This window comes from Schistocerca gregaria, chromosome 5 (assembly GCF_023897955.1).
Source record: "Schistocerca gregaria isolate iqSchGreg1 chromosome 5, iqSchGreg1.2, whole genome shotgun sequence".
Classification (NCBI taxonomy): Eukaryota; Metazoa; Arthropoda; class Insecta; order Orthoptera; family Acrididae; genus Schistocerca; species Schistocerca gregaria.
The window spans coordinates 304,011,346-304,037,509 of record NC_064924.1 but is presented as its reverse complement, the minus strand read 5'-3'; the positions used below and the strand labels follow the sequence as shown (position 1 = coordinate 304,037,509).

The 26,164-nt window shown below is 42.0% G+C and overlaps 1 long non-coding RNA gene and 1 other non-coding gene across 3 annotated transcripts in view; one reads left to right on the top strand and one right to left on the bottom strand.

Moving 5' to 3' along the window:
* Positions 1–26,164, bottom strand: part of LOC126273175 (uncharacterized) — a 72,876-nt gene that overhangs the window by 35,401 nt on the left and 11,311 nt on the right. The gene's annotated exons all lie outside the window — the stretch shown is intronic.
* On the top strand, positions 10,547–10,621 carry Trnas-cga (transfer RNA serine (anticodon CGA)). The gene has a single exon. It is a non-coding gene; the product is annotated as a tRNA-Ser (tRNA).

Sequence of the window (26,164 nt, the reverse complement as noted above, 5' to 3'; positions counted from 1 at the left end):
ATCTGCTATATAGATGTTGAAGAGCCAGGGAGCTAAGACTGATCCTTGCGGAAGACCGTTTTTTAGGGTATGGCACTTGCTGGTTTCACCATTCAATTTGACCCTGAACTTCCTTTCACTTAGCATGTTGTTCATGAGCTTCAACGCTGTTTTGCATTTGACTATCTTTGCCAGTTTTGACAAGAGACCATTTAGACATACAGTGTTGTACGCTGATGTCAGGTCAATGAAAACTATCCCTGTTTTCTTCTTTTCCTGAAAGCCTCATTCAATGTGTGTGATAAATGCCAGCACCTGGTCGCAGCAGCTTCTTCCTTGTCTAAAACCTGCTTGCTCCACAGGTAGTTGTTCCTCCAGTACTGGTTTAAGTCTTTCCAACAGTATCCTTTCAAACAGTTTGTAGGCTATGCACAGTAATGAGATTGGCCTGAAGTTCCCTGCATCAGTTCCACTCTTCCCTGGTTTAAGTATGGCAATGATTTTGTCTGTTTTCCATTCTCTGGGGATATCACAGGTTTCCATTATTTTCGTGAATAGGTTGCATAGCCATTTCAGCACTTTTGGTACAAGATTTTTCAAAAATTCAGGGAGGATGTTGTCTGGTCCAGCTGCCTTCCCTGCCCATGTGTGTTGGAGTGCCATCTTCACCTCTTCTTCTAGGACTGTTGCCGTGAACATGTCGGTTTTTTCTTCACACTCCTGCAGTGCCACAGCCATCTGAGCTTTTATGTTTTATCTTTGCTCAGGAGTCACTGTTATCTTGATGTTATCCCTGAGTTTCTTGCTGATTTTGTTTGGGTGGATACTCGCCTCTGCTGACTTCCTGTGGTTGGCTCCTCCCAGCTTTCTCATGAGACTCCAGCTTTTACGGCTTGAATGTGTGAAGTCCATTTGCTCCATCAGCTTGGGCCATCTTTGTTTTCGTTCCTCATCCAGTAGGTCTTCTGTTCTGTTAAATTCTTCCAATAGGTACTGCATTCTTCAGACCAACATGGGATGTGGTATTTTCTGGCGTCTCGGGGGATACTTTTATGAGCTGCGTGGATGAGTAACTTACAGAAGCGTTCATAGTTTGCAGCAGTAGGTGGTATTCTCATTATCGTTTTCTCCATGCTTTCTCGATATGCTTCCCAGTTGGATTTTCTCAGATTCCAATGTGGGATGGGAGAGCTCGTTACAATTTGTAGCTGTAGGCTTATTTTTATTAAGACTGGGCAATATTGGCTTCTAGGCAGGCGGTTTAAAACTGTCTGTGATGCTTGCATTGCTGGTCCAGTATTTGTGCTGGACACAAAACATAAGTCAGGAGTAGTTTTGGTCTTCCATGCACTCGGGTGAAAAGTGGGCTTATCTTTGGCATCGTACAGAAGGTGGTAGTTGTTGGTCTCAGCCCAGTCTGCCAGACAGACACCATCACTGTTGTTCGCGTGTTTCACCTTTTCTTGGTGATGATTACGCTTATGCTTCTTGCGTATCTGGCTAGGCCGGGAGGCACAGAGGCATTCGGCCATCGCTAGGTGCTGGCATTCTGTTTACTATTCACACCTTGAATAGTAATCCAGGGACAGGACAAGGAATAACCAGCTCACCCCCTCTGTAACAGAATTCATTTATGACTGAAGTCCAAATGCTGCACACACTGCACACAATTCCTTACCTATTGATCCACATCGCCCCTTTCTCCCTTCCATTAGTACCTCTAAGCTAGCCTTCAGTTCATTGCTCTGCATGCCCCATGACTTCATTCTTCTACTTAGCCAGCACCACCAGCTGCAACCTTAACTTAGTTACCTTACACGACAAATCATCACACAGGCTGAACTGTAGTTGCAGCTTTCTGTGCTGCTTATCATTCAGGAAGGTTTTAACCCAGTGCTTGCACTACTCCTACCTTCCTGTTTAATGCATCTGCATTTTTGTGTTTCTTTCCTGGCTTGTGAACCACTTTGTAGTCAAACTCACTGAGTCTCTTAAGCCCATCTTGTTAGTCTGCTGAATGTGACCTTCAACCATTTTAGAGCAGCATGATTGGTCCCACTTTAAATTTATTTACATAAATATAACATCAGAAATACACTCTAAGACAAAAAAATGATGCTCTATGAAGGAATTATCTGAATGGGACAGAAATCAAATGATTACAATTTCAGAAAAATAGCTTTGCAAAATGAGCAAGTCAACAATGCATTGGTCCACCTCTAGCCCTTATGTAAACAGTTATTTAACTTGGCATTGATTGAGAGAGTTTTTGGATGACCTCCCGAGAGATATTGTGCCAAAGTCTGTCCAACTGGTGCATTAGATCGTCAAATTCCTGAGCTAGTTGGAGGGCCCTGCCTATAAGGGGCGTTCAAAAAGAAATGAGCTGGAGTCTGGAATGTGCAAACCAGTGACAGGAGGGTAATATTGTGGTGTGTGTAACAAGGTGTAGCTCCGACCAGAGCATGAAAGTTCACAGCCTGTCGCTGGAGGGCACGTGTGCACGTCACGTGACTATACAGAGCTAGCAGCAGCATGCATCAATCATCTAACGCTGCCATTCGCATTTCAGACAGCAACATGGAGGCTTCAAAAGACGAGCAAAGAGATGTTGTTCGTTTACTGACAGTTGAAGGAGTATGAGGAATAGACATTCATCAATGAATGTCACAAGTGTACGACAAACACTGCACGTTCTTGCAAGGGTCAAGGCGTGGCTCAAGTGCTTTAGGGAAGGACGGATGTCATTAACTGATGATGCACGGTCTGGAGCACCACACTGCATTGCCAATGACATCGTCCATCTGGTGGATGCACTCATTACTCAGGACTGCCGAGTGACAGTGAAAGCCATAACCGCCGTGGTTGGATCGAGTGTCGGAAGTGTTCACACGATCACGAAGGAATGATGGCATATGCGCAAAGTGTGTGCCCAATGGGTGCCCCACAGTCTTCAACCACACCAGGAAGCATGTTGAATAGCCCACTGTCTTGCTTATCTGCAGCACTATGTTTGGGAAGGAAATGCATTCCTGGCATGAGTGGTGGCTGGAGGTGAGTCATGGTGTCATCATTTTGAACCAAAGTCAAAACAACAGTCTCCAGTGGAAGCGCAAGGGTCACCACCACCAAAAAAAGCCAAGACCATCCACACAAGTGCAGGAAAGGTTATGCTGATGTTCTTTGACCAAGATGACCCCATTCTGATTCACTTTCTGCAGTCCGGGACAACTGTGAATGCCCAGCATTACTCACAAACCTTGACCACCCTTGCGCCAAGCCATAAAATCAAAACGACCAGGCAATCTCACCCATGGTGTCTTTCTGCTCCACGACAATGCAAAGCTTCATATGGCCAACACAGTACCGGCACTCCTGCAGAAAATCAAATGGGAGGTTCTCGGCCACCCTCCTTACAGTCCGGACCTCTCTCCCTGTGATTATGCCATTTTTGGTCCCCTTAAAAAGGCTCTGAGAGGCAAACAACTCACCTGAGATAACACCCTCTAGCTGTATGTGTAGAACTGGTTAACATTGCAGTCCCAGGAATTTTATGAGACAGCCGTTCACCACCTTGTGTCACAGTGGGACAAGTGTCTCAACAGCCAGGTTCAATACTCCTAACATACAGGTACTGGTTTCTGTGATTTTGCCTCTAGCTCATTTCTTTTTTAACGCCTCTCATATAATGCTCCAACTGTTCTCACCTAGGAAAAGATCTGGTAACCTAGCTGGCCAAGGTAGGGTTTGGCAAGCACAAAGACAAGCAGCACAAACTTTTGCCACATGTGGTTGGCCCTTATCTTCCTAAAATATAAGCCCAGGATGACTTGTCATGAATGGCAACAAAACAGGATGTAGAATATTGTCAATGTACCACTGTACTGTAAGGGTGCTGCAGATGGCTATCAAAGGGATTTATTCACCCTGGAATCTCATTGACTGTAATAGAATTGTCTTCAGTGATGAGTTTCACTATGGATTGAGCTCTGATGATCAACGACCCTGCACACGCCCCGTACGTCTACATCTGTAGCACTTCATATTCGCAGAGAATATGCCACGCCTATTACGCACACTCAGTGAAACATCAGTCGCTTCACAAATGTTACAGCCGAATGGAGATCCTGTGCACACCCTTCTTGACATATCCAGTGACAAGTCTGTTCCAAAAAGAACCTCACAGTGTTCTGCCTCCAGTATGTCTGCAAAAGCCCCTGTTTTAATGGCCGCTCAAACATTTCTGTCTTCCTCAGTGCTTCCATGCATCTCACAAAAGTTTTTGCCTCTTTTGCTACACATAATTTTGCTACCTGACACAACTGCTATTGGATCAACCACCAATACCTGCTAACATTATCAGGTCCACCATGAATGACACCACATCCTTAGATGTCCTTCCAGAAAAGGGACAACTAGGTGAGTGCCAGCTAGATCTATTACAATGTTCAGTGCACAGAGCAATGCTAGTTCCTCACCCCTAGCTGCAAGCTTGTTCTGCAAGTCTGTACTAAATGCTCTCCATTGAGCTACTTCATTAACCAATGCTTGAATTGCCTCCTGGCCATAAGACACTGTATCTCTGACTCTGCCACTGCAACAAATTTACCACTCATTCACATGCAATGTAAATACACAACAATTACTAAAGTGAAAACAATAATGAATTATACTTTGTACCTGATCATCAACCATCTAGATTCCCTACACTGCCTTGCATCACAACCAAAATGGTGGGGCATGTAAAACAAGTTATGGATCCTGATTCAGTATATTAACAGTCTCCAAATGTTTGCCCCAAAACTCAGACAGATCAGCTGGTTCCTGTGGCCTAAACAAAGTAACCCTAAAGTTGCACACTCTCTTAGATCCCATGTCTATTACATACTAAGAATAACCAACTATGTTGACACTGCAGGCTGTGGTCCAGACGTCATGCTGCATGCTGAAGACGAAGCTACCACTTTTGACACCAATTTGTAGCTGACCCCTGGGGTGGCCAGGAAGCTATGTTATCAGGATGTCAAGCATCCAAGAGCTGAAAGCTGAGGCTGGGTGGCAGGCCGATGAAGGCCCAGAGGGAAGTGGCTGTCAAAGTTAATAATTTACTTTCTGCTTGTACATCAGCACTGCATCGATATGAGTAGGTGAGCATGTCCCTGCCCACAGGAAGATGGTCGGTAGCCAACCAGGTGGCTGCTAGCAACCAGCCAGCTGCCTGCAACACATGCTCGCACCTTGCTTTGCTAACACCTGCACCCGGAGCCAGTCATGTGAGAGTCACAGCACTGGCATCAGTGTTGTATAGAGACAGACCATAATCTTGCAGAGAGAGCCAACTCTGCAATGAATGACCACCCATGGGTGGCTGAAGCATTCAGCGAGGAGACATGCTCACTACATCATTGGAAGGCGACAGCTGTGCCCAGAGTATGATCCAATGCAACTTAACAGGAGGCTGGCTGATGCTGGAGTGAGCCAGAAAGGCCCACTGCACTGTAATTAACTTACTGCAGCAAGCTGGTACTGCAACGGAGACTCAAACTCATGGCTGCTGCTGTTGGCTCCATGTTGTACCCTCATCTGGTGTAGCTCCTTCAGCCAACACACGGCTGGGCTGTGAATAGTTCTGTTATGGCACAAGGTAGTATGGGTTCAAAGTTATAAAATTTTTAGCAGAGTTCAACCACGTTGATGTAAGATAGGCTTGTTACACCACGATAAGTGGCCGACCAGGAAGCATGGTGATGCAAGACAGATTGGGCAGGACTCTCTGCAACTCTGCAATAGCTGAGTGAGAGAGAGCACACACAGCGGGAAAACAGAGAAGGACAGCGACTAAGCAAAATAGCATGCATGCTCATTTGGGTGGCAGAATGCTACAAGAAGCAAAAGCCATGGCTAGGGAAAACACTCATAGACCCATTTAACTAGCTGCTAGGAGAGAATTAAAGAAGGGTAGGAGAATAACAAGGCCACATGCAGTCATCGCAAGTATACCACATGTCACAGAACTATGGAGAGTTCTTTAAATAATGGAGCCCCAGCTCCAAGTAGAGGAGAACGTTCAAGTCAATGGGAATGATGGAGTCCATGTCAACAACATTCCGTTCCATGACCATGTTGTTTTAGTAAGTCTTCTCACAGATCAACCAGCGCAGTACCACCCAGCTGTGGAGTGCCGCAGAGCTGAACTCCACTGAGGAACTTAGTGGTGTAACACACCAACCACTTCTGATGGGAGAGCTAATGAACTACCAGCAGCAATGCAGTACAGGTGCTGCTCTCTCTGAGTATGGGATGGAAGATGACAACCAGGCCAGGCTGTGCCAAGCATCCTTATCAATGCCAGAGGAACAACAACTCGCTAGGACACAGGAGAAAGGACTGGCGCAACGTCCGACTCAGAATCTGTCCGTGACCAGGGCAGGAGGCAACTACGGCCAGCAGTCCACCAGCCTATGTAAAGTTGTCACAATAAATGATTCACTGAATAATAACATTTTCTTAGTGCCAGGAACACTTCCAGACGATTCCTGACTTCGTGCAGAGACATCATCCATTCGCCCCCTCGGTAAATTGGCGTCAGAAGTGTCGACTCAGTTATCTACATCTACATGACTACTCTGCAATTCACATTTAAGTGCTTGGCAGAGGGTTCATAGAACCACAATCATACTATCTCTCTACTATTCCACTCCCGAACAGCGAGCGGGAAAAACGAACACCTAAACCTTTCTGTTCGAGCTCTGATTTCTCTTATTTTATTTTGATGACCATTCCTACCTATGTAGGTTGGGCTCAACAAAATATTTTCGCATTCAGAAGAGAAAGTTGGTGACTGAAATTTCGTAAAAAGGTCTCGCCGCGATGAAAAACGTCTATGCTGTAATGACTTCCATCCCAACTCGTGTATCATATCTGCCACACTCTCTCCCCTATAACGTGATAATACAAAACGAGCTGCCCTTTTTTGCACCCTTTCATCTTGGGGTTGGGCATCGGAGCTGCTACACTTCAATGCTTGCAATAGGTCACTGTAATGAGAAACTAGACTTCGTGACAGCAACTGTGACACGGTGGGCTTCATAAAAACATTTTGCCTGTTCTGGTGTTTACGTCACAGGTTGAGTTTGTAGAAGGCATATAGAGGAAATAGTAATTCTGTGTAATAGTATTTGTAAGTTGTGTTCATTATCATATGCTAAGCTGGTTTAAGTCATATGAGTTGTTGTGTCAGTGACTGGGTCACATGTGAGTGTCAGCCTTAAGGTGTGGATGGAGTCTGATCTAGGGTGGTTAAAGAGTCGAGTGGATGGTAATTATCGTTATTTACATATTATAGTATTAAGTTTTGTTGTCTGTTCTGGTGCAGTGTGATGCATATCTGTTAAGTATTGTGTTTTAGAAGATAGTACTAAATTGCACAAGAATGCCACACAAAAGGCTAATTTCAACCGGTGAGTCAATACCTGAATTAACAGATCAGGTATCACATTAGCTAGAAGAGAATGCACAGCAGAGAGTGTGTCATGAGGAATTAATGGCACAATTAGAGGCTTTACAGGCCACACAAAATTCACACCCAAGTTTGGGTGAAACAAAATCTTCAATAGGGCAGTCACTTTGCAATAGATTCTTCTGTAGCTCACTTGATTATACCTTTCTCTGGGAAGACAACTGAGGATGTCACAGTATTTATTAGTGATGTCTTGGCTACAGCTAGAATGTGTAATTGATCAGTTGAGGTTATGTTATGCCTTGTGAATGAAACACTTGTTAAAGCAACTTCATTTATGCAATTAGCTGAAGGTTTGCAACAGAGGTACCATAAACAAAATAGTGCTAGGTTTTTTAGAGAACAATTGAATGGGTTAACTCAGAAAGCAAATGAAAAAGCAGAAAATTTTTTGGACCAAATACGTTAAGGTGAGCACGCAGACGCCGATCGTGTTATCCTGCGGGAATCTGAGAACAGCGTTTTAGATGTGTTTTTGAGGGGTATTCCTGTGGAATTTTCACAAGTTAGGAGGGAAGATCTAGATGATTTAGTTGCAGCATTGTGTATTGCCATGCATTTGCAGGATGTAGACAGTGTGACGCGAGGATGCAAAGAGAAACAGTTGTTTCTTACAGAGAAAATTTGCTATCATTGTGGGAACAAGGGACATGTCAGAGCACAATGCAATCAGGTACAATGTTACGGATGTGTGCATTTTGGCCATAAAGCAAAGGAATGTAGGAGTAGAAAGTGGAATGGTGGAAACAAAGGGCAGGATGCAATAAACCACACCAGGAATATTTTGTCCGTCGGAAAGCATCCCCATTAAATCAAAATATTGCAGAATTTAAGGCAGAAATGGATTGCTGTTTCTTGGGTATTATAAATAGTAAGAAGTATAAGTTTTTGGTCAATACAGGCATAAATATTTCTGTGATTAATCTACACCTAATGGGTAGGACAAGAGTGATAACTCCAAGATATAATTTATATGGAGTAGGGGACAATGATGAGGTATCATTAGGGACAACATGACTCGTTTTTCATATTGAAAATATGGAATTCTGTGAGCAAATGGAAGTATTGCCACCTGTGGGACAAGGTTATTCTGTGATTCTAGATAGGCATCCTGCTAAATTAATCTTTTGCAGCGCACAGTCGAACTTGGCGGAAACTTGTTTCCAATGGGTTCAACAGCTGTAAATGTTACAATGTCGTAAGGTGCACCGTTAGCTAATGTGTTACCAAATGAACTGCATACATGTGCATTAATGATAGTTACGTATGATGAAGTACCTGCTGGTACAGGGAAGTTAGTTTGGGTATCGGTAGATGCGGCTGATCCATAGTGAAGATTATGTGTGATTGAGCCACTGCAGAACAATGAGACATTGAATGAAATGCATTGTTATATAAGGAGGAGTCTTTAATGCATATCAGATGTTAATAGGAAACTGATGATTCTGGCCAGCATGCATGATTTTGTGGCAGATGAAGTGGATCTCCTGAAGAGTTTACTTGTAGCGAGCTTAGAGGTACTCAACGAAGAGGATATCAACAGATCACATGGTGATCGCGGCATCAAACAATCTGTTAATGCAGATGTACTACACAACAAGGTTAGTCACTTGAAGGATGGAGAACGGGAAGGCATGGAAGCTTTATTGTTGCAGTATATATATTTATTTGATTCAAATGGCCCTCTACCAGTAACACCGGTCACACAGCATTGTATACCAATGGGGGAAAATTCGCCAGTGCATAAGAAGCCATATAGGATTCAAAAGGATCTACAACCACTAGTAGATGAGTTCATTGACCAGCAGCTGCATGAAGGTATCATAGAGCATAGTGATAGTGCTTAGTCTATCAATATTGTTGTGGTCCCCGAAAAATCAGTTGATTGTACAAAACAATATAGATTTTGTTGTGACTATTGGTTTTTAAATGCACAAACTACAATCTACAATGGACGCATATCCAATTTCTAACATTACAGATACGTTAGACAACCTAGGAAATTGTAAGTATTTGTCAATGATAGACATTCAAAATGGTTACCACCAAGTAGAAGTGTTTCTGGATAATAGAAATAAGACTGCATTCACAGCCAATTCTTGACATTACCAATATCAGAGAATGCCGTTTGGTTTAAAGAATGCTCCTGCTACTTTTTAAAGGTTACTGGACGGTTTCATGGTTTAAAACATAAAATTTGTTTGGTCTACCTGAATGATGTAATAGTATTTTCGAAAACAATGGAAGACCACATTAAAAGTTTATATAAAGTGTTTACTAGGTTACGAGCAGCATGTCTTACTTTAAGTGTAGAGAAATGTCATTTTGCACAAGCATAAGTAACGTATTTAAATTATATTATTACAAGAGATGGAGTCAAAACAGATGCTAGACTTACATCAGCCGTACGTGATTTTTCAGTACCAAAGACTACTACGCAACTGCAATCTTATCTTGCTTTATGTAATTACTACCATAAATTTGTAAAGGGTTTTGCTGAAATCACATGATCATTAACCAGGTTGCTTCAGAAAGGAGTTGGTTCCCAATGGTAACCACAGTGTCAAGAGGCTTTCAAGAAACTTAAGAAAATTTTAGTGTCAGATCCTGTGTTAGTGTTTCCTGATTTTGAATGTGAATTCATATTGGCATGTGATGCATCTAATAGTGGGTTGGGTTGTGTATTAAGTCAAAATATAGATGGGAATGAACATCCAGTGACATATGCCTCCAGGCAGTTAAATAAAGCACCAATAGAATGAGATTTTCACTCTGCAGCGGAGTGTGCGCTGATATGAAACTTCCTGGCAGATTAAAACTGTGTGCCCGACCAAGACTCGAACTCGGGATCTCTGCGCACACTCTGCTGCAGAGTGAAAATCTCATTCTGGAAACATCCCCCAGGCTGTGGCTAAGCCATGTCTCCACAGTATCCTTTCTTGCAGGAGTGCTAGTTCTGCAAGTTTTGCAGAAGAGCTTCTGTAAAGTTTGGAAGGTAGGAGACGAGATTCTAGCAGAAGTAAAGCTGTGAATATCGGGTGTGAGTCGTGCTTCGGTAGCTCAGTTGGTAGAGCACTTGCCCGCGAAAGGCAAAGGTCCCGAGTTCGAGTCTCGGTCGAGCACACAGTTTTAATCTGCCAGGAAGTTTCAAAGCACAAATAAATTATTCCACAACAGAAAAGGAAATGCTAGCTATCCTTTATGGAATTTCATACTTTCATTGTTATTTGTATGGTTGGAAATTCAAAGTTGTTACTGGCTAAGCTTGTCTCGGATGGTTACCAGGGTTAAAGGATCATCGAGCTGATGGTGAGATGGGCATGAAAATTAAGTGAGTTTGATTATGAAGTGATTCATAAATTGGGAGTTTCAAATAAAAATGCTGATGTGTTAAGCAGAAAGGTTGCAGATTTACAAGTAGTAGCCAGACTGGATAAAGGGACAACTAGCTGATGGACAGTGCACATTGTTTCACATGCAGCAACAGTTTGAAATATAAGAAGGCATGCTATACAGAGCTACAAGGTGCAAAACATGTGTTGTCATTCCTGCAGCGTTGAGACAGGAAGCATTATGTCAGGCTCATGACCATGTTTTATCAGGTCACAGAGGTAGACGTACAACAAATCGCTGAGTAGCTGGAAGATTCTGGTGGAAGACACGTCACAATGATGTAGCGCAATTTGTAAAAAAACTTGTGTTCCGTGCACGCAACGGTTAAATTTAAGTCATCAAAAGATTGAGTTACAATGACTGCCTGAAACAGATAGACCATTTTCTTTTTTAGGACTAGACATTCCCTGGCCTTTTAACAAAGCACCTGCTGGGAACAAATATGTTTTAACAATTTTGGGCCATTTTTCATGTTGTTTGGTTATGGTAGCTATTCCTGATCAGAAGGCTAGTACAGTAGCACAAGCAATGGTGAGCAATTGGCTATTGAAGTACAGTATACCTGAAACTATTATTACAGATCAGAGAAAAAAAAATTGTATCTAAATTACTGAAACAACTGTGTTGGTTATTACAAATTAAGAAGTTATGTACCAGTCCATTTCATCCTCAAGAATGGGTGAACTGAATGAGTTCGCCATACGTTATCTAAGATGTTGAGTCACTATGGTGACCCACAGCATTTAAATTGGGATGTCTATTTGAATCTAGTAGTCTGTGCTTAATATGCGAAAGTTCATTATTGAATGGGTCTCTCGCCACACAAAAAGTTGTATATGGTAGGAAAATGCCATCACCTTTCAATGTGCTCCATCATAAACTAGGGCCACAAGGTGAACCAGTGAAAGAATTTGCAAAGAAGTTTAAAAAAAATGGAAAACAGTGAAACGGGCCAACACAAAAGAATTAGAAAAACGAGCATATTGGGCAAATAGCAAGTAAACTACCACAGTACAGAACAGGACAATGGGTACTGTTAACTAATCCTTATACTCTGATAGGCAAAACTATCTTCATGATAGAAATCTGCCAAGGACAATACTTCTACTTATGGCATATATCGGTTAGAAAAATGCACCGATGATAACTGATAGCAGTCGAAATCGATTTGCAACAAGCTAAATAAATTATGTTTCTGTGACTGGTTGCTGCATTCTTTATAATTTTAATAAAACTAAAAACATTTTGACTAAGTGTCAAGGACCATAGCAAGTTGTTGAAATGACTTCCCTGGTCAACATAAAATTGCAATTACCAACAAGGACTGCAATAATGCACGTCAGTCAAGTCAACCATTTAACAGTGTAGTTGACGCTTTGCCACAGATCTCTTCAACCAACCCCAAAAGATCAGAAGGACAAAAGAAGCAACTACCTAAGGAGGATATACCTTATTCACTTAGATCTTGGAGTAAGTACAGTAATATTCTCCAGTGTAATCCAAATATCATGATTGTTGTTATAACATTAGTATCATTTTTTTTCTTCTATTATACTGTTTTGTCTTTAGTTATTTCTATAGAGGAGGGATGGGAGTGACTATGTTTCCCTTTCTCTCAGGTTACGTGCTGAGATGCTGGCTAGAAAAATTCTTCTGTGCATAGCGCTACTATATTGTTGCAAAGGAGATATAGTGCAGAATCAACCACTGCACAATGGTATCCTGTTTGTTAGAAAAGCAGGTGTCCTACTAACAAGCTACAAACAGAATTCCTAAAATCGGAGACTACTGGCTTTATTATGCATTTACATCAGAAACAGTAACCACTACTTGTTAAGAAAATGGAAAACCTACAGGAATTATGCAATTAGAATTACAAGGTAACAGATTACTAATAAATGGGACTAGATGTGATATAGCAGGAAGACAGTTTCACCCTCCAGCTATCAGTACAGGTACAACACTAATCAATGTGTCCAGACCGATGTTGTATTGGCCAGAAAAACCTCTACACATTCTATCCCACCAAAATGTAACATTTATCAACAACTCGTTGGATTCAACTTTATTACAGACGACAGATAACTTGATAAATTCCGAGAACCAACAAATCTCAGTAAACCAAATATTGCACAAATATTGCAGCATGTGATAAGGTATCATGAAAAGCATAGGCAGAAAACACACACACACACACACACACAGCATAGGGTCACAGTGATAGTATTAGTAATTCTGAACAAAAATGGTATGAGTATTGAAAAGAATTTCAATTCTGCAAAATTGATGTGCACGACATGAGTGTATATCCAATACAACTGGACCATAACGTGATTTTCTTGAAGACAATGTTACAGAGGAGTACAATATGTTACACATTTCTACAAAGTATTTATTTACTTTTCATTTAATACATAATGCATTACAACATGCATGTTACATGTATTCAGTTCAAAAAGACATACCACGTCTTTTACAAACAGCTTTAACACATATTGTACAGATGTTGACAGTTCACAGAACAGGTTCGAATATCCCACCATGAACGCCAATGCACTTTTGCGCTCTAGCGATAACGTGTTGTGTTGCTTGTTTAATTGCATGTGGTTGGTTTCTAATCAATTCAGTACCATCCATGATGCGACGAGCAGTTCATCTCGTGTATTTACCTTCTCTTTGTGCACCTCTGATTTCATTCAATCCCATAAACAGAAATCTAAAGGGATACGGTCAAGTGATCTTGGGGGCCAGTTAATATCACCACCACCGGCCAGTCCAGCGGTTAGGCTGGATGTGGTTGAGATGGTCCCTCACATGTAAGGTAACGTGGAGGGGAACCATCATGTTGAAAGTACATTCCAGTTTGTTTGGCTAAAGGAACAACTTCCAACAGTTCCACAAATGAATTTTCCAAAAAATGCAGGCACCTCTCTCCCATCAATCGTTGATTGATAATACACACATCAAAAAAAGTTTTGCATTATCTTGGTTCTCAGAGTTCCGGAACCTGTACAGCAAATTGGAATAGAGATCAACATAAACATTATTTCCGCCCTTTTTATTGCTCATGAAAACCACACATTGCATGTTGTATCACCATACTGCGAGACCTTTTGGGGTGGGGGTCCAAATTGTTGTACACACCGGTACCTCTAATACCCTGTAGCATGTCCTCTTGCATTGATGCATGCCTGTATCTGTTGTGGCATTCTATCCACAAGTTCGTCAAGGCACTGCCAGTCCAGATTGTCCCACTCCTCAATGGCAATTTAGCATAGATCCCTCAGAGTGGTTGATGGGTCACGTCATCCATAAACAGCCCTTTTCAATCTATCCCAGGCATGTTTGATACAGTTCATGTCTGGAGAACATGTTGGCCACTCTAGTTGAGTGATGTCATTGTCCTGAAGGAAGTCACCCACAAGATGTGCACAACGGGGGCATGAATTGTTGTCCATGAAAACGAATACCTCCCCAATATGCTGCCGATATGGTTGCACTATCAGTCAGAGGACGACATTCATGTATCGTACAGCCATCACGGCACCTTCCTTGATCACCAGATGACCACCAGTGGCATACTTCGGCTCCACATAATGCCACCCCAAAACAGCAGGGAACCTCCACCTGGCTGCACTCACTGGACAGTGTGTCCAAGGTGTTCAGCCTGACTGGGTTGCCTCCAAACATGTTTCCGATGATTGTCTGGTTGAAGGCATATGCGACACTTATTGGTAAAGGGAACATGATGCGAATCCTGAGTGGTCCTTTCGGCATGTTGTTTGGGCCATCTGCACTGTGCTACATGGTGTCATGGTTGCAGAGATTTACCTCACCACGGATGTCGGAAGTGAAGTTGCGCATCATGCAGCCTATTGTGCACAGTTTGAGTCATAACACGATGTCCTGTGGCTGCACAAAAAGCATTATTCAACATGGTGGCATTGCTGTCAGGGCTCCTCCAAGCCATAATCCACAGGTAGCGGTCATGCACTGCAGTAGTAGCCCTTGGACGGCCTGAGCGTGGCATGTCATCAACAGTTCCTGACTCACTCTATCTCTTCTCTGTCCGAACAACATCGCTTTGGTTCACTCCGAGATGTATGGATGCTTCCCTTGATGAGAATCGTTCCTGGCACAAAGTAACAATGCAGACATGATCAAACTGCGGTATTGACTGTCAAGGCATGGTTAACTACAGAGAACACGAGACGTGTACCTCCTTCCTGGTGGAATGACTGGTTGCTGTCGAACCCTCTCTGTCTAATAGGTGCCGCTCATGCATGGTTGTTTAAATCTTTGGGCGGGTTTAGTGACATCTCTGAACAGTAAAAGGGACTGTGTCTGTGATACAATATCCACAGTCAATGTCTATCTTCAGGAGTTCTGGGAACTGGAGTGATGCAAAACTTTTTCTGATGTGTGCAAATGGACCTATAAAAAGGTTACCGATCATTCCGCACCAAACATTTATGGCAAAACGAACTTGGAAATTGCTATGCACTGAAGTGTATGTATTTTCCCATGACTATCAATGATCATTGCCTGTGTTGTTCAATTTCATGTCGTGAAAACTGGGCTTCGTCGATTAATAGTATGTGTAGCAAATGACTATTCTCAATTGAGAACGACAGAATTGAAGTCATCATGCATTGTCACCAACATGGAGTTTTTGGACATTGGTAATTGATACAGGGTTTCCACATGTAATGTTTCCCATACACTTGTCTGTGGGACATTCATAAGCAGTGACATTCTCCGTATCCTCATACTGTGTCTTTGCTCAACACTTGCGATAATTTGTTCCTGTGCTTGCAAAGTTCGTTGACGTGCAAGCTCAAATGAAAAATGTCTGCTTGGAAGATAGCCTGTTGCACGTGAAGTGATAAACACTTTGGTAAACACCAAATCGTGGAGTCAGAAAGCACCTGTGGTATTCTTCTCTTGCAGCAGTAGCACAACTGTCAAAGAAGCCATAAACATATACCATATGTGTGTGTTACTCATTATTGTATATGTGTGGCATTGTTAGCAAAGCTTGTACGGTCACAGTTAACACCATACACTACACAGTTAACCGATCTGTCACCAGTACCCTAAACAATGTGTCTTACACGGCACAACTGGGTGTTAGTATTACTTACTATGTACGTCACATAATACATGGTAGGTTGCATAACATAAACATGGCATGTTCCCATGCACTGTTTGCAAGAAAATCACGTTACGGTCCAGTTGTATTTCACGTACATTCACATTGTGCACATCAATTTTGCAGAATTAAAATTCCTTTCAATACCCATACCTCCTTAACGAAACATTTGCGGACCTATGTTCATATAACATTTTTTGTTCAGAATTACATATACAATCACTGTATATATGCAATCTAATTCTTTCTGAAATGTAAGATGGTACAGTCAAGGGAAACAGCAACCCACCAAGTGCCAGTAAAATGGATACAACCTAGTCATAAGATGGAAGCTGAAAACACAACACTGTAATTAGACAAGGATAGCAGAATTAACTTAGACTCAATATTCCACTGTAACTTAGCACAAGAAGAAATGTAAATTAATATTTAAGAATGTATGGGCTAATTAAGAAGAATGTATAGGCTAACTAATTACAAGTGAAGCTGAAAATTCGGGATGAATTTTAACAAAGGGGAGGAGTGTGTTATGGCACAGAGCAGTATCGGTCCCAAGTTGTAAAATTTTTAACTGAGTTCAACCACATGGTTGTGCCATGATTAGCGGCGGACCAGGAAGCATGGCGATACAAGACAGATGGGCAGCACTCTCTGCAACTCTCCAATAGCTGAGTGAGAGAGAGCACATGCAGTGGGAAAACAGAGGACAGCAACTAACGACGCTCATTCAAGCGGCGTAATGCCACAAGAAGCAATAGTCATGGCTAGGGAAAACACTCATAGAGCAATTAACTAGCTGCTAAGAGAGAATTAAAGCAAGGGTAGTGGAATAATGAGGCCACATGCGGTCATCACTAGTAAGCCGCATGTCACAGAACTACAGAGAGCTCTTTAAATACCGGAGCCCAAGCTCCAAGCAGAAGAGAATGGTTCAGGTAAATGGGAATGATGGAGTCCATGTCAACAACATTCCGTTCCTTGACCACGTTGTTTTAGTAAGTCTTCTCACAGATCAACCAGCACAGTACCAGCCAGACATGGAGTGCCGCAGAGCTGAACTCCACTGAGGAACTTAGTGCTGTAACACACCAACCACTTCTGATGGGAGAGCTAATGAACTACCAGCAGCAATGCAGTACTCTCTCTGAGTATGGGATGGAAGATGACAACCAGGCCGGCAGGGCTAGGTTCAATGCCTGCCGCCTACAGCACACTGTGGATGGGGTGGTCCAGGGGAGAAGAGGCACGGAGTTGGATTGAGTACACTCCCTCAGCCAGTAGCAGCCATCCATGCTGTACCAGGCTGGGCTAAGCATCCGTATCGATGCCAGAGGAACAACAACTCGCTAGGACACCGGAGAAAGGACTGGTGCAATTTTCGACTCAGAATCTTTTCGTGACCAGGGCAGGAGGCAACTAAGGCCAGCAGTGCATCAACCTATGTAAAGTTATCACAATAAATGATTCACTGAATAATCATGTTTTCTTAGCACCATGAGTGCTTCTAGATGATTCCCGGCATCGTGCAGGGGCATCATCTGCTCGGCCCCTCTGTAATTCTGCTACTATTTCAGATGGCAGCAAACATTGTTATGCCAATGCACTGTTTCTGGTCAAGTACATCTACATCTACATCTACATCCATACTCCACAAGCCACCTGACAGTGTGTGGTGGAGGGTACTTTGAGTACCTCTATCGGTTCTCCCTTCTATTCCAGTCTGGCATTGTTCGTGGAAAGAAAAATTGTCGGTATGCCTCTGTGTGGGCTCTAATCTTTCTGATTTTATCCTCACGGTCTCTTCACGAGATATATGTAGGACGGAGCAATATACTGCTTGACTCCTCGTTGATGGCATGTTCTTGAAACTTCAAAAAAAGCTCATACCGAGCTACTGTGCATCTCTCCTGCAGAGTCTTCCATTGGAGTTTATCTATCATCTCCATAACGCTTTTGTGATTACTAAATGATCCTGTAACAAAGCATGCTGCTCTCCGTTGGATCTTCTCTATCTCTTCTATCAACCCTATCTGGTACAGGTCCCACACTGGTGAGCAATATTCAAGCAGTGGGTGAACAAGTGTACTGTAACCTACTTCCTTTGTTTTCAGATTGCATTTCCTTAGGATTCTTCCAATGAATCTCAGTCTGTCATCTGCTTTACTGATTATCAACTTTATATGATCATTCCATTTTAAATCACTCCTAATGCCTACTCCCAGATAATTTATGGAATTAGCTGCTTCCAGTCACTGACCTACTATATTGGAGCTAAATGATAAAGGATCTTTCTTTCTATGTATTCGCAGCACATTACACTTGTCTACATTGAGATCCAATTGTCATTCCCTGCACTATGCGTCAATTTGTTGCAGATCCTCCTGCATTTCAGTACAATTTTCCATTGTTACAACCTCTCAATATATTGCAGCATCATCCGCAAAAAGCCTCAGTGAGCCTCCGATGTTATCCACAAGGTCATTTATACACTCTCCTGAGGCACACTTGAAATCAGTCTTACTTCGGAAGACTTCTCTCCATTGAGAATGACATGCTGTGTTCTGTAATCTAGGAACTCTTCAATCCAATCACACAATTGGTCTGATAGTCCATATGCTCTTACTTTGTTCATTAAATGACTGTGGGGAACTGTATCAAATGCCTAGCGGAAATCAAGAAACACAGCATCTACCTGGGAACACGTGTCTATGGCCCTCTGAGTCTCGTGGACGAATAGCTTGAGCTGGGTTTCACACAATCGTCTTTTTCAAAACTCATGCTGATCCCTACGGAGTAGATTTCTAGTCTCCAGAAAAGTCATTATACTCAAACATAATACGTGTTTCAAAATTCTACAACTGATCGACGTTAGAGATATAGGTCTATAGTTCTGCACATCTGTTCGACATCCCTTCTTGAAAACTGGGATAACCTGTGCCCTTTTCCAATCCTTTGGAATGCTACGCTCTTCTAGAAACCTACAGTACACCATTGCAAGAAGGGGGGCAAGTTCCTTCACGTATTCTGTGTAAAATCGAACTGGTATCCCATCAGGTCCAGCGGCCTTTCCTCTTTTGAGTGATTTTAATTGTTTTTCTATCCCTCTGTCATCTATTTCGATATCTACCATTTTGTCATCTGTGCGACAATCTAGAGAAGGAAATACAGTACAGTCTTCCTCTGTGAAACAGCTTTGGAAAAAGACATTTAGTATTTTGGCCTTTAGTCTGTTATCCTCCGTTTCAGTACCATTTTGGTCACAGAGTGTCTGGACATTTTGTTTTGATCCACCTACCGCTTTGACATAAGACCTAAATTTCTTAGGATTTTCTGCCAAGTCAGTACATAGAACTTTACTTTCGAATTCATTGAATGCCTCTCGCATAGCCCTCCTCACACTACATTTCGCTTCGCGTAATTTTTGTTTGTCTGCAAGGCTTTGGCTATATTTATGTCTGATATGAAGTTCCCTTTGCTTCCGCATCAGTTTTCTAACTTGGTTGTTGTACCACTGTGGCTCTTTTCCATCTCTTACAATCTTCCTTGGCACATACTCATCTAATGCATATTGTACAATGGTTTTGAACTTTGTCCACTGATCCTGAACACTATCTGTACTTGAGACAAAACTTTTGTGTTGAGCCGTCAAGTACTCTGAAATCTGCTTTTTGTAGCTTTTGCTAAGCAGAAAAATCTTCCTACTTTTTTTAATATTTCTATTTGCGGCTGAAATCATTTATGCAGTAACCGCTTTATGATGGCTGATTCCCTGTTCTGCATTAACTATTTCAAATAGTTTGGGTCTGTTTGTCACCAGAAGTTCTAATATGTTATCGCCACAAGTCAGTTCTCTGTTTAACTGCTCAAGGTAGTTTTCAGACAAAGCACTTTAAAAAATTTCACTGGATTCTTTGTCCCTGCAACCCATTATAAATGTTTGAGTCTCCCAGTCTATATCCGGCAAATTAAAATCTCCAAACAGAACTATAACATGGTGGGGAAATCTACTCGAAATATTTTCCAAATTTTCCCTCAGGTGCTCTGTCACAGCAGCTGCTGAACCAGGGGGCCTATAGAGACATCCAATTACCATGTTTGAGCCTGCTTTAACTGTGACCTTCACCCAAATTATTTCACATTTCGGATCTCTGTCAATTTCCTTCGATACTATTTCACTTTTTATCGCTATAAACAGGCCTCCCCCTTCACTGTCCAGCCTGTCTCTGCGGTATACATTCCATCTGAGTTTAGAATTTCATTACTGTTTACGTCTGGTTTCAGCCAACTTTCTGTCCCTAGTAGTATGTGGGCATTGTGACCATTAATTAAGAAGAGCAGTTCAGGGATCTTTCTATAGACGCTCCTGCAGTTTCCTATTACCACATTAATATTGTTATTCCCTGTTGCATTTTGCCTACTACTACCTTGTCGTGTCTCAGGAGGCGTCTTGTCGGGTCTAGGGAGGGAACTCACTAACCTAAAAAACCCACATGTGCACTCCACACGTATTCCACTACCCTTGTAGCCACTTCCTGCGTGTAGTGCATGTCTGACCTATTCAGGGGGACCCTACATTTCTCCACCCGATAGCGGAGGTCGAGAAGTTTCAACCCCAGATCTCTGCAGAATCGACTGTGGGTGAAGCATGTAATGCCTTGGGAGTACCATGCGACACACCAGACTCCCCACTGCCACTACACTCCGAGGCAGCAGCCTAAAGACGGCTGACAGCGGCCATCAACACGTTCAGCTGTTTGCAAACAGTGGCCAACTCCTCCTGAGTCCATACACAGCAGTCACACATCTAAGAAATCAACAATTTACTGTAGAGAGTAAATCAACTTTTAACTAGACTGCTAATTCACTAAAGGAGGATGATTGCTGACTAAACTGTGGTTAAGAGACACTTCTTGTTGAAAACAATGAAAATGAGCACTACCTGTCTCTGGACTGTATTCAAAACAAACACTAGCACTACTGGCACTACAGCTGACTAAAGGGACTCTCTCTTGCCGTATTCAAAACAAACAGGAAATTTATGGAACACTGTAACTAGTACTCGAAAATTAAAGCTTCCTAAAAGTAAAAACACATGTAAGAAGAAGTGACAAATGAGAAAAATACAGTTAATACTTAAATTAACATAGCTCGCTGCACAGCAGATGAGAAGCAGATGGCAGTTTCGATGACTCTGCAAGATCACTGAAATCACAACGATGGTGATATCCTCTTGCCTTTGTTGTGTTTTACCAGAGTGTTGCCAGGTTACAGCAAGTGATTCTAGCCCATCTCACAATAAATCAACAGTGTTGTTGCCTTAGACCAAATGATGACATGTCATACTCATCCGCCACCAGTGGCTAATGCAACATTTAATCAGACCTTCTCACAGATTTTGCCCTAAATATGGTAGTGATACAACATTAATAACATAAAATCGTTTTATACCACATTGTACCAGGGATTAATACATCCCTTCTATTTGGTAACCTGAAAGGGAACACAATGGAAATAAAACATCTTCGGGGTAAAATTTATAAAATAATTACAGGCTGTATCAAAGAGTAATTATTTTGCAATGATGGGGAAGACAGCTGAAATTAACATAATCACACAGTCCACTGTTAGAAAGTATCCAACATCACCAAGGTGCCATGTACTTTGTCTAAAGATTGTTAAGGCTCATGCAAATTCAGAAGGTTTGAAATAATTGTATAGTCTCATCCTGGGAAATTACTCAGTCTACTTGATATAAACAAAATGTAATTGCTACAGGTGTACTCAGCCACATGAGGCCAAATGAGCAACTAATAGAATGAGAAATAGCACTCCAATGTCTGAAAAGCTGACAGTGACTGGAAGAGCAGTTTTCTGATTGCACGCTGCTCCTTGTTATTGCTGTTTTCAGTTCAGAGACTAGTTCGATGCAGCTTTCATGCCAGTCTTTTCTGTGAAAGTCTTTGCATCTCTGCATAACTGCTGCAATATACACTGAAGCACCAAAGAAACTGGTATAGACGAGCGTATTCAAATACAGCGAGCAATGGGACACAGCATTTCCAAGGTGGCGATGAAGTGGGGATTTTCCTGTATAACCATTTCTTGGTTGGTTGTTTCGGGGAAGGAGACCAGACAGCGAGGTCATCGGTCTCATCGGGTTAGGGAAGGACGGGGAAGGAAGTCGGCCGTGCCCTTTGAAAGGAACCATCCCGGCATTTGCCTGAAGCAATTTAGGGAAATCACGGAAAACCTAAATCAGGATGGCCGGACGCGGGATTGAACCGTCGTCCTCCCGAATGCGAGTCTAGTGTCTAACCACTGCGCCGCCTCGCTCGGTATAACCATTTCTCGAGCGTACCATGAATATCAGGATTCTGGTAAACCATCAAATCTCTGACACGCTGTGGCCAGAAAAAGATCCTGGAAGAATGGGACCAAGGACAACTGAAGAGAATTGTTCATTATGACAGAAGTGCAACCCTTCTGCAAACTGCTGCAAATGTCAGTGCTGGGCCTTCAACAAGTGTCAGCATGTGAACCATTCAATGAAACATAACTGATATGGGCTTTCGGAGCCAAAGGCCTGCTCATGTACCTTTGATGACTGCATGACACAAAACTTAATGCCTCGCCTGGGTCCCTGTATGGGTGTGTACAAGTATAGAGACAACCTCATTAATCCATGGACCCTGCATGTCAGCAGGGGAGTGTTCAAGCTGGTGGAGGCTCTGTGATGGTGTGAGGCATGTGCAGTTGGAGTGATATGGGACCCCCAATACGCCTAGATATGACAGGTAACATGTATGTAAACATCGTGTCTGATCACCTGTATCCATTCATGTCCATTGTGCATTCTGACAGACTTGGGCAATTCCACCAGGACAATGCAACACCCTACATGTCCAGAATCACTGGAGTGGCTCCAGGAACACCATCCTGAATACTTCTGGTGGCCACCAAACTCTCCACACATGAACATTATTGAGCATACCTAGGATGCCTTGCAGCTTACTATTCAGAAGAGGTCTCCACCCCCTCATATTCTTATGGATTTATGGACAGCCCTGCATGATTCATGGTGTCAGCTCCCTCCAGCACTACTTCAGACATTTGTCGAGTCCATGCCACATCATGTGGCGGCACTTCTGCGTGCTCACAGGGGCCCTATACGATATTAGGCAGGTGTACCAGTTTCTTTGGCTCTTCTGTGTACATCCATATGAACTTGTTCACTGTACTAAACCATTAATCTCTTGGCGTCACTCTTCACTTTTTTGGCCTCCACCCCCTACACTCTTCCCCCCAATACCTAATTGACAATTCCTTGATTTGTCCACTCAACCGATTCCTTCTTTCAGTCAAGTTGTGGCATACATTTCTTTTCTTCCTACAGTGATTAAATATGTCTTCACTATCTATCTGCTCTATGCATCTAATCCTTGTATTCTTCTGTATCAACACATTTCAAAAACTTCTATTCCCTTCTTGTCTGTAAGTAATGGCCATGTTTCACTTTTGTACAAGGCTACACTCTGACAAATATCTTCGAAAAAGATATCCTAGCACTTTAATTTATATTTGATGTTAAGAAATTTCTCTTCTTCAGAACAGCTTTTCTTACAATTGCCGGTCTACACTTTATATCCTTTCTGCTTTGATTCTCATCAGTTATTTTCCTATTCAAATAGCAAAACTTACCTACTACTTTCAGTGTCTCATTTCCTAATCAAAGTCCTTCAGCATCACCTTATTTAAGTTAACTATATTCCACAACTATTGCTTTAGTTTTGCTCATGTTCATCTTACGGTCTCATTTCAAAACCCTATCCATTCCATTTCAAATGATCTTCTGGGTTCTTTGACCCCTCTGACATTATTACAATCCCATCAGCAAACATCAAAGTTTTAATTTCTTCTCTCTGAACTTTAATTACTTTTCCAAATTTATCTTGTGTCTTCATTATTGCTGAAGAAGCAGCAGTTGAGAAAGGGGGAGATGGGACTGTTACTATCCCTGATGTTTTTCTATCTATACATGACACTATCAGCAAAGTAAATCAAGAAGAAATTTTGAAGGGGAATTGAATTTGAGCAGGAAGAAATTAAAGCTTTGAGGTGCCAGTGACACTGAAATTCTCCCTATTAAAAGGTTGAATGGAATGAACAGTGTCTTGAAAAGAGGTATAAAATGAACAACAAAAATAGAGCAAGGGTAACTGAAGGTAGTCAAAACAAATCAGAAACTTCTGAGGAAATTTAATTGGGAAATAAGACACTAAAAGCAGCTGAAAAGTTTTGCTATTTGGGTAGAAAAATAACTGATGATGGTGAAAGTAGTGGGAACATAAAATGCAGAGAAGCTTTCTGATATAAGAGGTATTTGCTAGCATCAGATATAAATTTCAATGTTAGTAAGCCTGCCTCTTTCTCTCTCTCTCTCTCTCTCTCTCTCTCTCTCTCTCTCTCTCTCTCCTTCTTTGAACTGTAGCCTTGTATGGAAGCAAAATATGCACATTAAATAGTTCTGACAAGAAGAGAATAGAACTTGTGAAACATGGTGCTATAGAAGGATGGTGAAGATAAGACGGGTGGATCGAATAATTAATGACAGCAATTGAGGAAAAAATAACTTTATGGCACATCTTGAGTAAAAGAAGGTACCAATGGAAGTGGCAGGGGGGGGGGGGGGGGGGGGGAGGTACAAATTGTGTCAATAAAGTAAGCAAGTTCAAATTAATGTAGGATGCACAGGTTAGAATAGTGTGGAGAGCTGCATAAAACCAGTCTTTGGACTTAAGTCCACAACAACAGTCAAAATAAAGTAAGAAAGTATTTACTCATTCATCCACAGATTCTATCAAGATGGAAAACCATCAGGGAGATAGAACAAGTCAAGAAATACAATAATAAAATATAAAGAAGTCATAGAAATGTAATCTTTAAATATTTACAATAAACTGTCACTATATTGCTGAATGTCATTCACGCATATGCTATCTAAATTTAATCATGTAAATTGAAAACAAAGCTGTTGTAACAGAAAAATGTGTTGCCACCTCATTTTCATTATGTAGCTGCTGTTTACCTGCTTTTGGTAGCTTTCTATTTACTAGATTTGCTAGATTACAATGATATTTTCAAAGAATATATTTTCTTTCATCCATAAATACTTCAGCTGTAAATTCTATTTCTAGATGAACATATGTACTATTACTATACAGGGCGATCCACAATTCATGTTACACATTTCTACTGGTTGTAGAAGGGGCTTAGTAGATCAAATTTTACATAGGAACCCATGACCAGATACATCATCCAACAATGCTACACAGCAGCAAAATTGTATGTGCCACCTCCTCTAAATGTATGTACACACATAAAAAAAAGTTTTGCTTACCCCATTTCTCATAACTCCTGGAGACAGACGTTGACTGTGGATATTGTATCACAGACACGGTCACTTTGACTGTTCAGAAATGTCCCTAAACCCACCCAAAGATGTAAATAACCACGCATGAGCAGTGCCTATTAGACGGAGAGGACCCAACAGCCGATCAGTTCCAATCATTCCACCAGGAAGGAGTTACATGGGTCGTGTTGTCTGTTGTTCAACCATGCCTAGATGGTCAATACCGCAGTTCAATCACGTCCACATTGTTACTTTGTGCCAGGAAGGACTCTCGGCAAGAGAAGTGTCCATGCGTCTTGGAGTGAACCAAAGAGATGTTGTTCGGACATAGAGGAGATCAGAGAAACAAGAACTGTCGATCACATGCCACGCTCTGGCTGCCCCAGGGCTACTACTGCAGTGGATGACCATACCTACGGATTATGGCTCGGAGGAGCCCTGACAGCAATGCCACCATGTTGAATAATGCTTTTTATGCAGCCACAGGACATCGTGTTATGACTCAAACTGTGCACAATAGGCTGCATGATGCGCAACTTCACTCCCGACATCTTTGCAACCATGACACCATGCAGCACAGTGCAGATGGGCCCAACAACATGCCGAATGGACCACTCAAGATTGGCATCATGTTCCCTTTACCGATAAGTGTTGCATATGCCTTCAACCAGACTATTATCGGAGACGTGTTTGGAGGTAACCCAGTCATGTT